At 34.4% G+C, this 19,453-nt stretch overlaps 1 long non-coding RNA gene across 1 annotated transcript in view; it reads left to right on the plus strand.

The window, feature by feature from the left end:
* Positions 1 to 19,453, plus strand: part of LOC310640503 — a 160,668-nt gene that overhangs the window by 45,872 nt on the left and 95,343 nt on the right. Inside the window, exon 2 of the long non-coding RNA XR_014492545.1 lies at positions 17,525 to 17,571. This is a non-coding gene — a long non-coding RNA (uncharacterized lncRNA). The remainder of the gene's footprint in view (positions 1 to 17,524; positions 17,572 to 19,453) is intronic.

A 19,453-nucleotide genomic window follows, 5' to 3' on the forward strand; every position in this document is an offset into this window, starting at 1 on the left:
TTTGTTCATATCGTATAAAGTGAAGTAGATAAGAAGAAATTACTGGAAAATAACTGTGCTCCAAGGACAAGAAAACACACAGCTCATGACTTCTGCAAATATGCATTCTTGGGTTCTATAAAGAAGCTAAATCTTCTGAGATTCAGCACTGTACTGCCAATCATGTTTTTGCATGTATCTCTGTTATATATTTCATTATTTCTTTAAGGGGCAAAGAAAATAATGTTTTGGTCCCAGTAGAAAGCACTGTTTCTCTGCAAATCTGCTTTCTGGCTGCCTGTTTACTGTAATAAACAAGTTCCCATCTGTTACATTAAACATGCTAATATAGGTCTACAAAGTACAATGACATCTAGTGCTTAAAATATCCAAATGAAATGTCAGAGTCCAATTGCATATACAGAGTTCAAAAGTGGTGTTGTCCTGAATCCACCTCTGTTACTAAAAGGGCATTTCATAATCCATGTAAGTATCTCACTAGCATCCTTAAGTAATTGGCATGTGTGAGACCAGATATAGATATATGATTATAGCATTAAATCTGACAAAAGATTTTTAACCACACTGCAACCGTATTTCAACTAAGTGGATTTTTTAAATGGTTTCATTTCATGCAATTGAGTTCTGAGATTTTATACAGGCATATGCCTTTTTTTTAAATAAAGTCAGACTATAATTTGAAGCTACTGAGATAAACAATATAGTTTCATTGATAAAGGATAGATTCCTCTGGATAAAGCAAGTTATTTTTAAATTCACAGTGTCACAATATAAATTCAGTAAATAGGTTTGTGCTTTTTTCTTTACAAGTTTCTATAGACAGTTAATAAATGCTCATTTTAATACTGATACTATGGTGACAAAAATTAACTGGTTTTTTTTCTTCCTCCTGTTTGTCTCCATGCATTTTTAAATACACAGTCTATTGTAAAGAACAATCTTATATCATGCTTTGCCATACTTTACCTGTAAATTTTGTATGAACAGAAAAGGACTTTTTCTCAGCTGGATTTCAGTGTTTTGGCTACATTTGCTATGTAGTTGATGTACAAAACATTGAAATATCTGTATCTATCTCTGTTGCCTAGTTAACTGATTCTTGAGGACTGTGTTTAGTAGGAAGAAAATTGATCACTACATAAAAGGGGATTGTTCTTTATAAAGAAAATGTTCTATATATTTTTGACTAAGATGTATTATTTTTTAAAATTAGAAGGACTTTAAATAACAGTTTCTGAAGATATAAAGGTATAACAGGTATAAAGAAAATGTTTCTAATCATTTGTCTTTCATAAACATGTAAATTAGTACTATGAGCAGAAACAAATTTTAACAAATAAGTTTCATGAAAAATTGTTTTAAAGGAAATGGACAGTAGCTGGTGAATATCAGAATGTCACTATAGGAGTTATGATAAGTAGAATTAACTATGCAAACTGAAATGCATTTCACTTGCAAAATTCTGCTGTTCTGGCTAAAGTATTTGAACAATGGTATTTGTTTGTATGTATTTCTAGTACAATGTAAAGTAATTGAGACCATAATGACCACAGCTAATTCAATATATCTTCATCCATCTTTTAAAAATCTGAGGAAAAAAAATTAGGGGAAAAATTGTTTTGAACAAAGGCATATAGAAATGTACATATATACAAGACTCACCTTTGTAAATATAATTGCACAAAATGTTTTTCTTCCATCTTCTGCACATGCATAGAAAAATGACATAATTGAGTACGTTGCTTACCGATATAAAGGTAAAGGTTCTCCTGCACATGCGTGCTAGTCGTTTCCGACTCTAAGGGCCGGTGCTCATCTCCGTTTCAAAGCCGAAGAGCCAGCGCTTGTCCGAGGACGTCTCCGTGGTCATGTGGCCGGCATGACTAGATGCCAAAGGTGCACGGAACGCTGTTACCTTCCCACCGTAGTGGTCCCTATTTTTCTACTTGCATTTGTACGTGCTTTCAAACTGCTAGGTTGGCAGAAGCTGGGACGAGTAACAGACGCTCACTCTGTTACACTGCACTTGGGATTCGACCCGCCAAACTGCCGACCTTCTGATCGACAGGCTCAGCGTCCTAACCCACTGAGCCACCGCGTCCCTTTGCTTACTGATACGATACCCTAATTAAACATTTCTCTCTTATACCATACAAAAGACAGTTCTTTTTGCAGTGCTATAATTTAAACATTCAGTGAAGAATAAATGATGGATGGTAGAAATGGACGAAATCTTCCCATATATATATATACCATGGAGACACTCATCTGATATCACTTTCATTTGATAAAAATGTCTGCAGAACTTATAGTATCTAACCATAAATAGAATGTAAAGAGAGATAGATGTCTATCAGCTGCTTCAAATCTAGGTATTGACTGAATTGTGACAGAAACAGTTCAAGTTAATATAGCTTTTTCTGTAAACCCCATTTGAACTTTTTGAGCATGTACGTAATCATTGCTTTATACAAACAATTGAAAAGAGGGAGCTTTGTAACAGACTCAGAGTCTGGCACTTTAATAATAATAATAATTCGATCATGTATTATAACTTATCCTGTTAGAAGCAAGAAAATGGCTTATTGTGAATGAAAGCTAAGGTATAACACATTGTGTGTTCCTCAGTGAACTTTTTCCATGATGTATGTGGAAGGCCACTAAAATACGTTATACCACACTAATTTGTTTGAGTAAGATTTCAAGAAAAATAGTCGTCTTTTGCTTAAAACAAGAAAAAAAAATACAAGTGAAAACAAAATAATAATTATTGCAATGAATGCCATAAATGATTTGAAATGATTTGTTTAAGAGATGAATGGGCCACGCAGATAGTTGCAGTAGGTGATGAAGAAACACAGTACAGGCAAAAATGCTTCATTTTTTTGTTTTTGTGTGTAAAAGGTATTGCTTTACTAACAGGTATTAAAGGTGGTCCACCCATATAAATACATTCATCTACTTTTCCCTCAAATGGCAGAGTATCTTATAGCAGCCAGTATTGGAAACCTTCAGATGGGTAAACTTCAGTTCCATAATTCTCAGCAGTGGCCTTGCTGGCTATAGAATTCTGGGAACTGAAGTCTACATATCTGGAAAACACTGTTGTAAGTTTATTTGTTTACTTAGCTACTCAGTTACTAGTTTATAATAAGCTTTTCAGTGAAAACCCTTTCTAAGGAATATAATAAACATTTAAAATTAATCCATTGAATTGCTATACAACTATTTTAATTTTTTTTAGATGGCTGGAGAATTGTTAAGCCACCTGTATTTTAGCAGTAGTGATAGAAGGCAATGTAAAGAAAAGTGCAACTGCAAGATCAAAATCACCATGTTGACTTTTTATATTTTTCTCCACAGACACCACTGTATATGGGCATATTTATTTTTGCTGCTGGAGTATTAAAACTGATTTGTTATAATTAACCTATGCTACCTATGGTATACTGTTATAAAGAGAAAGCTCGGATACATAGATATTAAATAGTAATTTTGTGAGAGATATATTAAGAGAGACAGAAGAAAATCTTACTACTTCTCAGATTGACTTCTACAGCATAATAATATTTAATAATTATACACTTGCTATATTCAAAATATTCTCATGGAAGTTATCTTGACTGTGAAAAAATGTTTTATTTATTGTCAGTGATATATGCCACTTTATATTGTAGACTCAGGAACAGAAAAAAAGCTCTTAGAATATACATTATAGTATGAGAATAATTGTGCTGGTCAGTGGCCAGTTAAGATTTTTATACATAAGTATGTAATGCCTTGCATTGTTTAGAAACCTGTCTGACATATATCCCTGAATGTTTTACTAGTCAGTATGGGTAATAACTAAGGGAAGGATAGCTGTTGCCAATCCAACTGGCTCAGAAAAGGCCACAGCTGGTATACTAAATGTAGTTATTAAAAAGTGCTCTATGCCATAGCTGCCAGGCACAAATCCATTGACAGCTGAGGGTCAAGGAGTACTCCCAAATTGTGAAACAGTTTCTGGAAGAGCGTTATTCCATTTAGAACAGGGTTTACCTGAATATCACAGTACTTCTATCTAATGCATCAATTTGATCTGGATTTGATTTCAACTTTTCTTTGTCCTCTGGCCCATTATTTATCTTGGGCAGAGTTCAAGAATACTGATTATTTCTTTGGAATAAGAGAGTAGAGAGCCATAGAAATAGTCTTCATCAGTACAAGAACAAGTTATAACCTGTGGAACACAATAATCAACAATTTAGATGTTGATAGTCATCCTCTGGAGGGCTGGCAATTTTACCCAGAAATGAAATACTTGAGACTGGATTGTGCAGTTTATAGCTATAAAGAAAGTCAAAGAAGGACTTTGTCAGTAGAGATCTTGTAATTATCACCATTAAGCAAATGGATATACTGTATATATCCTATATTTAATGAGAGAGTGATAATCTCCTTTATTCATGGGTTAGATACTGATTAAATCAGCCAGGAGGGACAATAGTTGAGCAAGTCAAAGTGGTCCTAATTGGTGCAATAGTCTTTTGATGTCTTTAACATATATATGTTGAAAAAAAATCATATGAACAGAACAGGCAGTGACCAAATTTTCTTTCCCCATGACCTGCCCAAATTTGAAGGAGGATAAGCTGGCTGTGCAGAAGAAGAAAAGTTAGCCTCCTCAGCTGAATTCATTGCTGTGAAGTAGGATTACATATATGTTTTTTTAAAAGGCCCACCTTGTATCTGATCCAATCCCACTTATGAGTTACTGCTATCAGTTTTGTACTTTTCAGCTAAAGCAAAGTGATGGATGAGATTTCCCAAAGGAAAAAAGGCATTGAAGAATAGTATCAACCACTGGGCCATCTTTTTGTTCCTCAGATTGACCAGAATATTAATAGATTCAATTTCCTGAAGCATATTCAGGAAACCACACAGTGTAAATTCACCACGTCTTAGGTGAGACCATTTTATTTTTACTTCCAAAGTTGAAAATGTTTTTAGAAGCTGATGGTTTAAATTGCCCAGAAGACTGATGTGTCCACGACAGAGAGCATTTCTGCTCTCTTTATTTATTTATTTAGATTTATATACCGCCCTTTCCCAAAGGACTCAGGGCGGTTTACAGGGCATTTAAAAGAGAGTCAATACAAACGTTAAAACAAATTTAAAAAGATTAAATAAAACCCTGAGAACAGTAAAAAAACCCAATTAAAATTAAAATTAAAAAAATTCTCAGCCTGGGCCAGAGAGCTCGAAGAGCCAGGTCTTCAGGTCCCGGCGGAATGAACAGAGGTTGGGGGCAGTCCTAAGCTCCGTAGGCAGCTGGTTCCACAGGGCAGGTGCACCCACTGAGAAGGCCCTACCCCTGGGTGTTACCCGCTGGCAATCTCTTACCGGCGGCACCCTGAGAAGACCCTCCCTGTGGGAGCGCACTGGATGAAGGGAGCTTGATGCTGGCAGCAGGTGTTCCCTCAAATATCCCGGACCCTCGCCATTTAGGGCTTTATAGGTCATCACCATTATGGATAGTATGGTTGTCTCTCTGAGAAGAGGAGGGAAGTTCCCCACGTAGCCCAACAAAGTTCCTTCCTGTCTTTTGCTTTCTAATATAAAATACGCTCCGTAGAGTCTTCTGTGAAAAAGGAGATGGAAAGAATAAAGGGAGTTGGTTAAATATCTTTTCTTTCCCTGCCCATTTTCTATTAGAGTTCCAGAGATCTGGACAAACTGGTGGCCCTAAGATTAATATAGAATTGTATTAAGTATTTGATTATTTGATTTATATCTTGCCTTTTTTCTAGGAACACAAATTGGCTTAACTAGGATTTCTTCCTCCATTTTTCCTCCCACATCAGCTTTATGAAGGAGATTGGGCTGAGGAATGGCCCAAGTTACCAAGTGAACATTCATGGCTGACTATAGACTTGAATCTGAGTCTCTCTATAGTCTAATTGAAGTGTGGCTCTTAAAACCAGCTCTTGGATACAACTATAAAAGCTATACAAATTTTAATTTTAATGTGAGATAAGATGAATTTATGAAACATAACTAAATATTAATTACAATAATTATATATTGATTAAATCAGAATGAAATAACTAATTTTGTTGGCGCTACTATTTGAGCAATTACTATAATCCTTCAGTTGAAAAAAATTTCGTAATCTTTCTAATTAATTGATGAATCTGGCTAGAAAAAAGGAGATTTCATATTTAATAAAATAATCAGCTAGTTGATTCATGGATTTCTTTTCCTAAAATGAAATTGGTGAGGAGGTTTGCCTGAATATTAATGTAGGTAGCTAGTGTTCTGGAGAACTGAGATTAAGACAGTATTTATTTATTTGTGGCCAATTATTTGATCAAATTTATTAAGTTTCAAAAATAAAAAGTAGAATACAACAGAAAAAATTGGTGAAAGGGTCAAAAAGGTGAAATTTTTTAAAGGTATCAAAAGTTTATTTTCAAATTTCTTTAATACATATTTTATTTATTTATTTATTTAATCGGTTTTATATACCGCCCTATTCCCGAGGGACTCAGGACGGTTTACAGGGCAAAGTTGAAAAACAATATAAGTTAAAATAGAGTTAAAATAAAATTAAATAATAATTAATAGCCCAAAAAGTTAAAAATTTGAAAATTTAAAACCCCTCAGTCCAGGCCAGATAAATCAACCAGGTTTTTAGGTCCCGGCGAAACAAACGAAGGTCGTGGGCAGTCTGGAGATCCACAGGCAGATCATTCCATAGGGCAGGCGCGCCCACAGAGAACGCTCTTCCCCTGGGGATCACCTGCCGGCACTTACTGACCGGCGGCACCCTAAGGAGGCCCTCCCTGTGGGAGCGCACAGGACGATGGGAAATTGATGCTGGCAGCAGGTGCTCCCTAAGATAATCTGGACCCATGCCATTTAGGGCTTTATAGGTCATCACCAGCACCTTGAATCTCACCCAGAGGGCAACTGGAAGTCAATAGATATATAGGCAACATAATCTCTTACTCTTAAGTTAAAATCAAAATATAAAAACATTACATAAAATACACAAACCATTCAAAATAATATTAGAATTATATAACCTGTTACTCTTAAGTTTAAATATAAAACAAAAATGTGTACTATACATATCTAATAATAGTAAACAGTATAATATTTCTGTTATAACAGATTTAATCATTGAATCCTAAAATCTAATCATTTTTATCTTTCTCAAACAAAAAGTCCAAAAATAGTCTTTAAGTAAAAACAAAACTAGATAGGCTTTTATCTTTCATCAAAGTTGACAGTTTTACCCTCTCTGCCAATTCCATTAATTTTGAAATCCACTCTTCAGTTGTGGGAATTTGTGTATCTTTCCACCTCCAATATTTTTGATGTTGGCAGGACAGTAAGAAGGATTTTCCCAAGTGAGATAAACCCCTGGGCAAGATTGAGCACTATTTTTCAGCTAATCTAATCTAATCTAAACTATTGTATTAAAAGACACTTTGAATTGTACTCAGAAGAGGTAGGTAGCTAATGAAACTGATGTAATATGGAAACTGGGACTCATGTGTTTCTTATAACCAGCCCTGGACAATAGCCTAACTTCAATTGAAATTTTGGATACTCTTCAAAGGCAGTTCAGTTTAGAGGGCATTATTGTGGTCCACTTGCAAAACATATTTCCTGTGAGCCAGATAAAACATCTTAGGTGTTCATCTAGAAATAAAATGAGTCTGCAGTGTCACACAGTTCCATTTATGGTTTCCAGCTGAGTGTGCACTCTGCATCTGGGTTTACTGCTGTGTAATATGTTCAGGGGCTATGCAACATTTTAAAGATGCTTGGAAAAAAGCATTTCTTCTGTCTTAACTGTTAGCATTATGATTTTTATTTTTATTGGGGCCAACTAAAGCATATTCCTGGGCATTTGGGATTGAATATTTATTTGTTTTGTTGTTGTTTATAATTTAGATTTATAAGAGCATGCTACTTGTTGCGAACTCTGGGTTGTATACAATTAAAAGCAGTATATTTGTGTGATACATACTAAAGAAGTTAAATACGTTTACCCAGCTTACTGCTTTTGGTGTATGTCTCTTCTGAATTTATTTATAAGAAGTTGAGAAACAGTTTTGTGTAATTGTTAAGGTGCTGGCCTAGAATTCAGGAGACTATGAGTTCTAGTCCCACCTTAAGCATGAAAGCTAGCTGGGTGACATTGGGCCAATCACTCCTTTCTCAACCCAACTCATCTCACAGGGTTTTTGTGGGGAAAACTGGAGGAGGTAGGAGTATTAGTACCTTTTCTGCCTTGAGTTATTTATAAAAATTAGTGGAATATACTGTAAAATAAATAAAATGTCTTGCCTCTAACAAAATCTCCTTATATTGAAATTACTACATTAGTGCACATTTTCTCCATTACCACTGATTGGTGGTAAACAGTTTTCTTAGTAAATTGCCTCATTATCATGCCGAAAGTATAGTGGCCTTGGATATGCCTAAAGCCCAAAACAAAAGGGATTTTATTGATGAGCAACCAATTTCAATATACTTTTCATAATCTCGGTGACATATTCCCCAGAATTCTGGGAATTTTGCCTGGAAACTTTTAATAATGTTGTTAAGATTAAAATGGATGCAAAATGATCATCTGTGTATTCAGCATGTTAAACTATAGTTTTGTTGACAAAGTAACCAGTCTGTTTGTGGATTACTTGCAAATGTGTTCTAAATGTGGTTTTTTTCTCTAGACAATTTTATTCATTAATTTGCATGTACAATACATTTTTTCTCCATTGGTCCATAGACCAATTTCATCTCTTGAGTTCAACTGGTCAATAAATTATTAGCTATAGATTTTATTAAAAATAATTCCAGCAGTCTAATACATGAAGAGAAGGTCAGAATGATGATCGATTAGAGCAGGGGTGTCAAACTGCCGGCCTGCGGGCTGGACATGTCACATGGAAGTCGCGCCTACCCCATTGCCGGCAATGGCAAAAGAGTCCCGATACATTGTGTGATGTCACGTGACATCGTGAGTTTGACATGTCTGGATTAGAGCCATTATGAACTAACTTTTAAAAATGGTATTAATAATTACTTTCATAAAAGAATTTTGATTTTTGGTTGTAGAGATCTTTATTTTACACATCTCCCCCCTCATCCATTCCCTTGAATTCTGGAGCAATGTAATATATTGTATTTTTAGATGTTTGAGAGTGATTTGTAAACTTTGGTTGTAAATAGAAAATTTGAAATTTAGTGAGGATTGAAACAGGGTTTGTAATGTGCTAGATTCCTAGTTGCATATAATTGAATGTTTTATGTGAGGACTCATATCAAAAATATTTTAATATCTTGCAATCTAAAGTGTTGCCTGTCCTACTCTGTACACCGCCCCGAGTCCCTCGGGAGAAGGGCGGTTTATAAAAACAAATAAATAAATAAATAAATAAAATAATGCATTTTGCTATATCAGAGTTCCACTATTTTATTTTGTATTTTCCTATTCTTGCCCCTCTTGTGCACCTTTTATACAAAGTCTTTGGCATAGGTAGCTTTATGGGAAAGTGACACATTGATATTTCTCTGATGTAACCATTTTATCTGTTCTTACAGCATTGGCTGATTTTGCATTGAAGATTGACTTTTCAGTTCCTGACTTTGCCTTGGCTTCTTTGCTGTGACTGATCATGGTTAAAAATTCAAACAAGATAGAGAACAATGGATTTAATTTCCACACCATCTCAAAATAAAAGTAACTGTATTTTATCAGCCTGCTCAGTATATATGGGTAGCTAGATAGATGTATATGTATGCCTCTGTGTGTGTGTGTGTGTGTGTGTGCGCAGTGTGTACGGACACACACTGTTGAAATGGCATAGCCTCACCCTTTTTCTGGAAACAACTAGCTTTTCTGTTTTAGAAGTTTTGAACCGACAACAAAAGGCAAAGGAAAACAAGAAGGTTATGAGTAAAATAAAAGTGGACTTTTTTTTTTTTTACAAATCAGTGTTATAATTTCTTGCTCTTTTTCTAAAGGTTATATCTCTTACAAGTGAAAGTAGGAATCCTTCTTAAGACTGCTCAGTCTGATAGATTGAAAGAGAGAACGGTTGATGTCCTTTGTTAAAGAAACTCTTTTTGTTATGTATCAAGCTTTTTCAAATTTTTGAATGTGTCTGTTTGAGGAGGGGCGCTCTTTGTGGAAAAGGGAGAAACTTGAAAAGCTCTGTTCCCCTTTCAAAGAGGAATTATACAAGAGTTAAAGAAAAAATTAGTCTTATAAAGAAAAGTCCAAGAAACACTGAGTTGTTTTTAAGAGCAAAAAAGTTCCACTTTCCATGAGACTTCTTACACCTTTTTCTAGGTATACAATTATTGGAATAATTAATACAGTGTTGCCTTACCACAACTAATATTTCTTTAAGCTGTTATTCTGCACATCTATCTTTGCAATTTACTAGCTTACTTTTTGTCTAGCTGCTTGAAGCTGCTGTCTTCAAGAGACATTTTTGTATTCGGGAGAAATCTGACAGTACTGCTAAAAGAATTATACACTTGCTAAACAAGTGTCTTGGTACAGACCAGGCTGCACTTGCATATATTTCATTTTAAACAATGACAACTACTGTACTTCAGCACACACTGAAATACAATATGTGTAATGGCAGCATGGAGTTAACTAAAAGACTTTTTTTTTTTTTTAAAAAAAAAAGCCTTTCTAAAGGAATTGTTTTGCATTCTTAAGGAAGCACGTATTTCATGCTCTAAAACTCTGAGGTTTGTAGTTGAAAAAGATTAAGTAAATAATTCAGGATGCGATGTGTTTACCTGTTAATAATTAAGTACATTTCTCTGTGTACTTTTTATAGATTTTTTAGGTTTATTTTATTTCTGGTTCATGTGTTCTGATTCTTAAGTTAATGAAGCTCCTTCCTTCTATGAAAGAAAAAAACAGTGGCTTATATAAAGAATGGAATACAGCTCTCTCCAGTCATTTTATTATGGAAATAGGATTACCCATCATTCCCCAGTTAAAAAAATGTTAGAACCCGTTTTGCCTTTGAATCTGATCACAAAGGACTTTTTAAAAATTATCTACCTTCCTTTTTTAATAATATGCTTTATCAAATGCAAGTGTCGACTGCCCAGAAAAAGAAAAGGTTTTGTATATGAAAGCTGCTGCTTTAATCTGTAATAATCAATTATCTTTAAAACAGAAAGGGAACATCTCAAATGAAATTTTATCAGTGGGAATAATCGGCAATTTTTTAAAGTAAAAAGACCACTAACCTAAATAAATATAATACATATCTTGAGATTTGAAGCTAAAAAGTTCAAGTTCCATGAGTGAGGTACTGCAAGAAATTGCATGAAGACCGCAGGAGGAAAAATTGAACAGTAGCATAACAAATGAGTAAGGTTCTTTCTCACTTGAAGCAGCAATAAATCCCTATTATTCTTATTATAGATTCAAAAGTGCATCTCTTCAGTTTTGCTCTGTATAGTCTAGGAGTAAGGCGTTCAGAAAGCACAGGAAGAGCAGAATATTTCTGATGGTGCTTTGATAGCATGTGTGAGTGAAAGTTCAATAAAAATTTAGCATGTGCTTCTCTTTGTGACTGTTTGGCATAGGATTGTTTTGCATACTTTGTTTTTATACTATGCTTATTCTCTTTGCAATCATCATATATAAACCATACATTAATTTGTTGTGTAAAATTTGATAGCTTTCAGTTAATATTATCCAGAAATTGGCAGTCTGAAGAGGGGAGATGTACTTCATTTACGAACTTTCTAACTTAAAGAAGCCCCACTTTTCTTTTTCCTGTACTGCCCACCTACTGCTGTACAATGAATAATAATTAAATTTATGTAGTTTTCCAAATTTATAAATGTGCTTGACTCCTTTATAGAGAAATAGTATAACAATTAAATAAACAGTATGAAAGCATTTTAAAGGGTGTGTGGTGATAAGGGGTGAGGAAGGAACCAAAGAGATCTTTTTTTAAAAAAAAATTAAACAGTGGGAATCACTAATGATGGATTTGAAAGCACCTCATGCATACAAAATGCTTTCAGGCATTTTTTAAAGATGACACAAGAAGAACAAAGAGTTATCTGGAAGGAACAAATGCCACATTTAAAGGGCTTTTAAAGATATTGTCATTTGTTTACTCATTTAATAAGGCTGATTTCAGCATCTATCAGAACAAATCATGAATTGATAGGTCATCAGTTTGATGCACACAAATGAGCCGAAGTCGTGGTAAAAAGAATTCTTGAGTGCACCACTTTCATTTGTCAGAATAAAATTCTATATTTTAATATTTGCTTAAGAAATTGTGGCCAGTTTGGTAACAATTTGGCTAAGATTTCAGTCATACACACATACACGTAAAATATTCTGACAAATGAAATTGGTGCACTCAAGAATTCTTTTTACCAAGACCTCGGCTCATTTGTGTGCATCAAACTGATGACCTATCAATTCATGATTTGTTCTGATAGATGCTGAAATCAGCCTACATCTACATCTACATCTACATATACTTGAAATAAATCCAGGTTGCTCATTTTTGCTCCCCAAATCCCCAGAAACAGGCTGATTTAGAGTCAACAGAACCTCCAGTGATTTAAAAACACTGGTCACAAGAAACAATGTCAAACAATTATTCCCACAGGTCTTGAGTAAAAGCTCCTCATTCCTCAAACAATTATTCCCACAGGTCTTGAGTAAAAGCTCCTCATTCCCTTTCTGTAGGAATGAGTAGTACTACCAATGTGAGAAGAAGAAAGATTTTATTGGTGCATAATATTTCATGAAATATCTAAATTCCATGGAATTATTAGGTAAGCATGGACTACATTATGGCTTAGCATTTAGACACTGAGTTTGTCAGCTGGAAAACTAAAAATCTGGGGTTCAATACCTGTGGGCCCCATAATGGGGTGAGCTCCCTTTCCTTGCCCCAGCTTCTCCCTGCCTAGCAGTTCAAAACTATGCAAATGCAAATAGATTAATAGTTACCATTTTGGTGGGAAGAGAACAGTGTTCCATGCATCTTTGGGTTATAGCTATTCTGGCCACATGAGTACAGAAAATTCTTTAGACAATGCTGGCTCCCTTGGCCAAGAAACAGAAATGAGCACCACACCCTAGAATTGGACACAACTTGACAGAGAAAGCCTTCAAACCTAATTTTTTAGGATGGCTTCCATTGCTCTAATAATTTGAAGTTTGGTTTTTTGCAGTGTCTGCTGCTTGCTCTTTTTCTGAGCAATTAAAATGAACCTAATTTATTGTGCTACATACATTCCAAGAATAATTTGGAAGAAAAATATATAAGTAGGTATTCCAACAGCATTACTGTACAAAACATAATGCTATTAGACTAAATAATGGTTGGTAGAAAATAACACTTTATTTTTTTATAGTTGTAATGACTCTTACTTTAAAATAAATTTCAGTTAATTTTTTAACTTATTTTTTAGTAGAGCAAGGATCTATGAAGAGTAAGGAAAAGGATGTTGATATAAACATTTAGGAAGGGGCGTTCACAGTAACTTTGTTCCATCTCATTAGTTTCATTTGTATTAGAGAAATTTCTAGATTTGGGTTATGTCTCTTACGGTATATGATAGCCATTTTTACTCTATGGCAAAATGCTTATTAATTAGTTTAAAACATTTTAAATTCTGGTGCACATATCTTCATGAGGTCCTCAGAGCAACTGACAACATAATGAAGGAGGTATAAGTATAATATCAAATTAAACTTCATAATTAACTGTATCATATAGTCTAAATCTGAAAATGAGGAGAGCTTAGTTTGAAATCTAGGTAACAATATATCTAGAAGTGTAAGTTCTTGCTTATATTTGATGAGAATACACTGAAACAAGTTCCCACCTACAGTGCATTTAGAAAGTATCGGGACCCCCTTCACTTTTGTCAATTTTGTTATGCTGCAGCCTGATTCTACAGTTGTTGAAATTCATTTTTTCTCATTAATCCTCACTCAGTACCTAAATGACAAATTGAAAACAGATTTTTTAGAAGCAGCATAACAAAATTGACAAAAGTGAAATTGGTCTGAATACTTTCTGAATATACTGTATAGATACTGTATATATAATGAAATGAGGCAATAAATGCATAATGATATGTGACCCATGCCAATTTAACAATGTGTTTAATTTAAATACAAAATCCATATAGATTGAGGAATGCCACTTTCCAGATGAAGCCAGGCATGAGGGTAGCTTTTGAGCCATTATTTCTTATGATTGTTTTGTCTTTCAGCCAATCTTGGAATAGTCTTCAAATGTGCTAGGTAGATGACATTGGCCTAACGGGTTGGGTTGGCAATATATATAAGCTATGATTGTATTGTATCACTTTAAATGTGTGATGGTTGGCCAATGCTGGCTTCCAACGGCCATAAGAGGGAGCTAGAGACATAGCTTCTCTCTCTGTTATTCTCTCTGTTATGTTTGCTGTTACTTGCTGATTATTGTGGTTTGTGGGTTTGCTACTGTTTGCTAAACCTGAAGAACTGTGTTTTGACTTACGGACAGGTAAGAAGACTCTGTATTGGATAATCCTTGGACTATTGTTATTTGCTATCATCTCTTTACTCGTGTATGACATGGTCTGATTTTTTCTTGGACTGTGCTATTGTATTATTCCACAAGTAAACCTTTTTACACACCTCAGTGTATCTGTGTGGTTGCTGCGTAAACTTGGCTACTCTCAGTATCCTCTTTTTCTGTGCAAGCTCTTGTTAGCTCAAGAGGTACTCTGCACATCCTTATCAAAATGGATGGTACTGAAAGACAACTGTCATCTCTAAAGATTAATCTGACTATGTTACTTCACATTAAAATTTATATTTTCTGTGTCATTTCCTAGAAGTGGGTGTGACTGTGTATTCATACGGATAAAATTACTAATTTACCATCTGGATGTGAAACAGTTTTCTTTTAGATATCAGGAAAAGTATGATTTGTCCATTTTCTTGGAAGTCTAAATATGCGAAGTACTGTCAGACATGGAAGTATTCTGTGATTTTCAGTTTATTGTGGTGATCCCACTTAGAAGAATATATTGAACTGAGTCACATCCCTTGTACTATTTAATATTTGCATACCATTGACAGACATCTTCAGAAACTTTGAATTCAGTGCCCCAAGACTCTTTAATAAGAATTTCTTTTGATGAAGTGAGTTTTCTGGATGTGTGGATGGAAGATAGTTCTGCACTGAAGTTCTACATTTATACGTTTACTGGAGTTTACACCGTTGCCCCAAATGATGTCATTAATGTTTGCTAAAAATTCTTCATGGCAAAATGCAACATAATAACTTTTCATGACTATACTCATATTAACAGCCATAAACTTTTTATTCTTGGATTTAGCTACTGCTTTGAATGAGGTCATACTCTGTTTTAAGGATGAGGTCATACTCTGTTTTAAGGATCAGTTGAACTTTTTTTTCTTTTTTTTTTAGCTTGGGAAGGTTATTGTAAACTAAACAAGAACAATCAATTCCTTAGGAAGGAATATATATGTGTATATTGCTGCACATCTCATAAGAAGTTAATCTGGGTGGCATACACCAAAAAGTATAAAACAGTAAACATGTCCAATACAATCATATTTAAAAAGTTTTTAAAAACTCTTTGAATCAGCTCCATAACAATTGGGTGACTATTTCCGTGTTTGTGTAAAGTCTGGATTTGTAATTTTTCAAACAGCCTTTTTTTGTGTTGTCATAAGCTTGTGGAAGAGAAGGGTTTTATCAGTTAATAATGCTGAATGATCTGCTGTTCAAAAGAGAAATGCCAAAAAGTTACCAGGCTTGTGTAAGAACCTGGGTTCATTTGAAATAGATACCTGGCTTTTGAGTAATTCTGAGGATTTTGAAGTTTCCGTCAGAATCCATTTATATCACATTTCATAAATGTATGGTTAGAATATTGTGCTTATTCTCGGGAATCTGCCATCTCTCCGAGGGGGGGGGAGAGGATGGTTATTCAGATTGCAGTAGGCTGTTTTCAAAGACCAGGAAAGCTTTTGATCTGGGGGGAACAGGGGGAGAGAGAGACATCTGGGTTGCATCTCCATTTGAAACTGAAAGGAAGAAAGCAATAACAATAAAAACAAGGAGTTTTTCTTTTCCCACGAAAGGGCCTGACACCTAAGTAAATGATGTGAGCCTGACCAAATGGATTTGAGGGGAGGGGGGTTGAACCGGGAATGCTTTATATAGTGTTGAAATGTAACTCAATGTCAGATCCCGTCTTGTATTGCCACAACCGATCTCATCCTAGTAAACTTTTCCTTTTGGACAAACTTGGATCCAAGAGTTCTTATTTCCTAAGATGTGGATTGAGGTGGGTCCTGACAGTTTCTGCTGCAAAATGACTCAAGAGACTATAAAAAAACATATTATTAGGGATGCATACATTTTCTCTGGGGAGTAAATGACAAAATAAGGAACTTTCAAAAATAATTTTACCTTTTTTATTTTGGGCTGGTGGTTTTTTTTGAGGGCTTTTAAATAATTATCTTTACTAAAGGAAAAAAAATCTTTCTAAAAACATTTTATCTAACATTTGAGATGTTCATGAAGTATCACTATCCAATACAAGACCATTTGTAGAAAGGTTTTAAAAGCACTAGATGCTATTATTCAGATTTTTAAAATATGTGATTTTAGCTTCTAAACTATTTGAACTATTTACTTGTAACATTTCTGATAAATGCATCTTTAGAGAGAGTAGTATACTCTTCATTATCACAAGGAATTACTTTCATAGCTAATAGAAAAATAAGCCTCCCTGTAATTAAAAATAACATACAGTTTTAACTATGGCCTATTGCCGCCTCCATAACATGACACTATTTCTGTTCTCTGCCTTTTTTTCAACTCAGTTATATAACTGGCAGAGTTATTGCTAGTTTTTCATGCATACGTATTTATCACCTGCATAATAAATATGACTGAATGTAGTTTTGTTTTCTCTTACTCAAACAGATGGCTATATGTTGATATATATACACACAGTAAGGCAGCTAAATGCCGAGTCTTTCAAATGTTATGAAAACGAAATATGTTGTTTAAGTAGATGCCTAAATACAAATATTTCTTTTCTTTACAGCAGTGCAGAAATGAAGTGTTAGGAACCTCTTTTAACTCTTTTGGAAACCAAATGGGCACAGAATATTTTAGGAAGATATTGTGAGGAAGCACTTGTGCCTTGAGTGAAGAGTCATCTCAGTAATTTCCTTTAAAATAGGTCAGGGAGTTGATCCAGCCTTCTTGAAGATTAAGATAGAAATCTGAGATATTTCCCCCCCACAAATGACTTAATTCTTAATCTTATAAAGTGGCCTATTGTGTAATGAAATGATGTAGCATTTGAATGTGATTAGAGTTGTGAACTTCAAAAATGTTGTGAAATATATCCCATATTGGTTTATGATTGTTAAATATAAATACTAAAAATGTATGTCTCTCTCTCTCTCCCCCAGAACCATACACAATTGAACAGGAGCACAATGGCTCATGTGTTAGAATGGTGGGTTAGCAATTAACAAGCCTGTGTTCGAGACCCAATGCTCCTGTGTGTCGGCATGAGCTCCCGTCATTTGCTCCAGTTTATGCCCAAGCAGCTCGAAAGTGTGCAAACTTGAGTAGATAAATAGGCACTTTGGTGGGCTCATTAATGGGGACATGAAAGGATCCCCCACTGGGTGTGCCCTGGGCAACAGTGATATCTCTGTCTAATCCTTTCGAGTCAGAGGCATCCCAGGTGATACACCAAAGCACCATGGGATGGGGATACACAATTGGAATCTTACCATAGGTCATTATGGGCAAACAGGAAATTAATAAAAAAACTTTTTAGTTGATTTTGGTTTGCTGTTGTTGAGTAATATGTAAAAATAAATATCTTCTTAACAATTTGTCCATTTTTGCCTCAGAAATATAATTAAAATAATGTTAATATAAACAAATTACTATTTATAATTCATAGGTAATATTGGATAAATTCATTTCTCCCATAAAGTGCTTAATAGAAGAAGAATTACAGAAATGCTCAATATAAATAGAAATTGCATACTTTTGAAAGCCAAAACATCCTGGGATCCAAGTACGTGAAAGAATGGTGGTGCTCATTTCCCTTTGTGCATATATTAAGGTAAAACAGCTGATGACTACTGTACAGAGTTTGTTCAGAATTTTCTGTTCCTGTAATTCTTTCCCCAGGAGGATCCACTTGGAAAAAAGTGTTTTGTATTCAGGATTATCTATCTATCTATCTATCTATCTATCTATCTATCTATCTATCTATCTATCTATCTATCTATCTATCTATCTATCAATTATTTCATTTTATTTTGATTCCTGCATTTATATAAAGCTATAAGAAAGGAAGAGAGACAGAGAAGGATTGGGAGAAAATGCTGTTTTTATTATTTTACTCTCCTTTGAATTGAAGGATAGAATGCTAAAACTTCTACATTAACATATGTTGAAAATATGAAGATTCAGAAGTTTAGCACCAGGTGAACAGCTGCTTAACTTGTTTTCATATTTTTCACTTCTGTGTTATGTCTTTGTAATTATTGGAATGTAACTGTGAGGATTGTGAGCTTCTGTGCTTATAAAAGAAACAAGACGGAGGAAAGCGTGGATAAACTATTAATTTATGGATAAAACTAAGTAGCATTATATGCTGTATATAGCTGCTGTTGTGAGCACTTACAGAAAATTTCTAGTTTTCCAGATTCTTCTGACACCACCTTGATTTTCAAGCAATGAATGTCTGTAGAGTTGCAAATCTGAATCCCAAATTCATATGCTTTTTCATTTTTTTTCTCTGCAATTTACTTTCTGTTTAAGCTGTTACTCAAATGAACTTTTATGAGAACAATCTAATAGTTAGAATAGAGATTTTATATACATATAAAAATTTGGAATATGGCTTTGTTCCTACTTCTTAAAAAAATGTGAATGTGTTCCTAAAGAAATTAAACTATTTTAAATTTAAAGACTTAATGATATCAATCATTCCGAATGGCTTTCCTTTAGATTTTTAAAATGTGTACATTTTGTAATCGTGTCAAAATATTTAGAAGAAAAGCTTGACAATTTTCTATTGTAATGCAGACCTCATCTGTAAAATATCTAGGCAGATACATTCCAGCAAAACCAGTGAGTTTTATTGAACTGTCTAATCTTGATTATCTGTAAATCTACATATAAAAAGAATGTGCTGCAAACAAGAATATTCTTATAACTTTCATTCAACCAGGAGAGTTTAATCTATTTGCTGCAGGATCTTCCAATTACATTAATTGTCTTCATCAGAAAGATCTGTGAATGCTGTGCCAGTAAAGAATCATATTCTCCTAAGCCCCCTACTTTTCCTAGCACAGTCTTGTTTCAATTGCAGT

This window comes from Vipera ursinii (genome assembly GCF_947247035.1).
Source record: "Vipera ursinii genome assembly, chromosome: 4".
NCBI classification, from domain to species: domain Eukaryota; kingdom Metazoa; phylum Chordata; class Lepidosauria; order Squamata; family Viperidae; genus Vipera; species Vipera ursinii.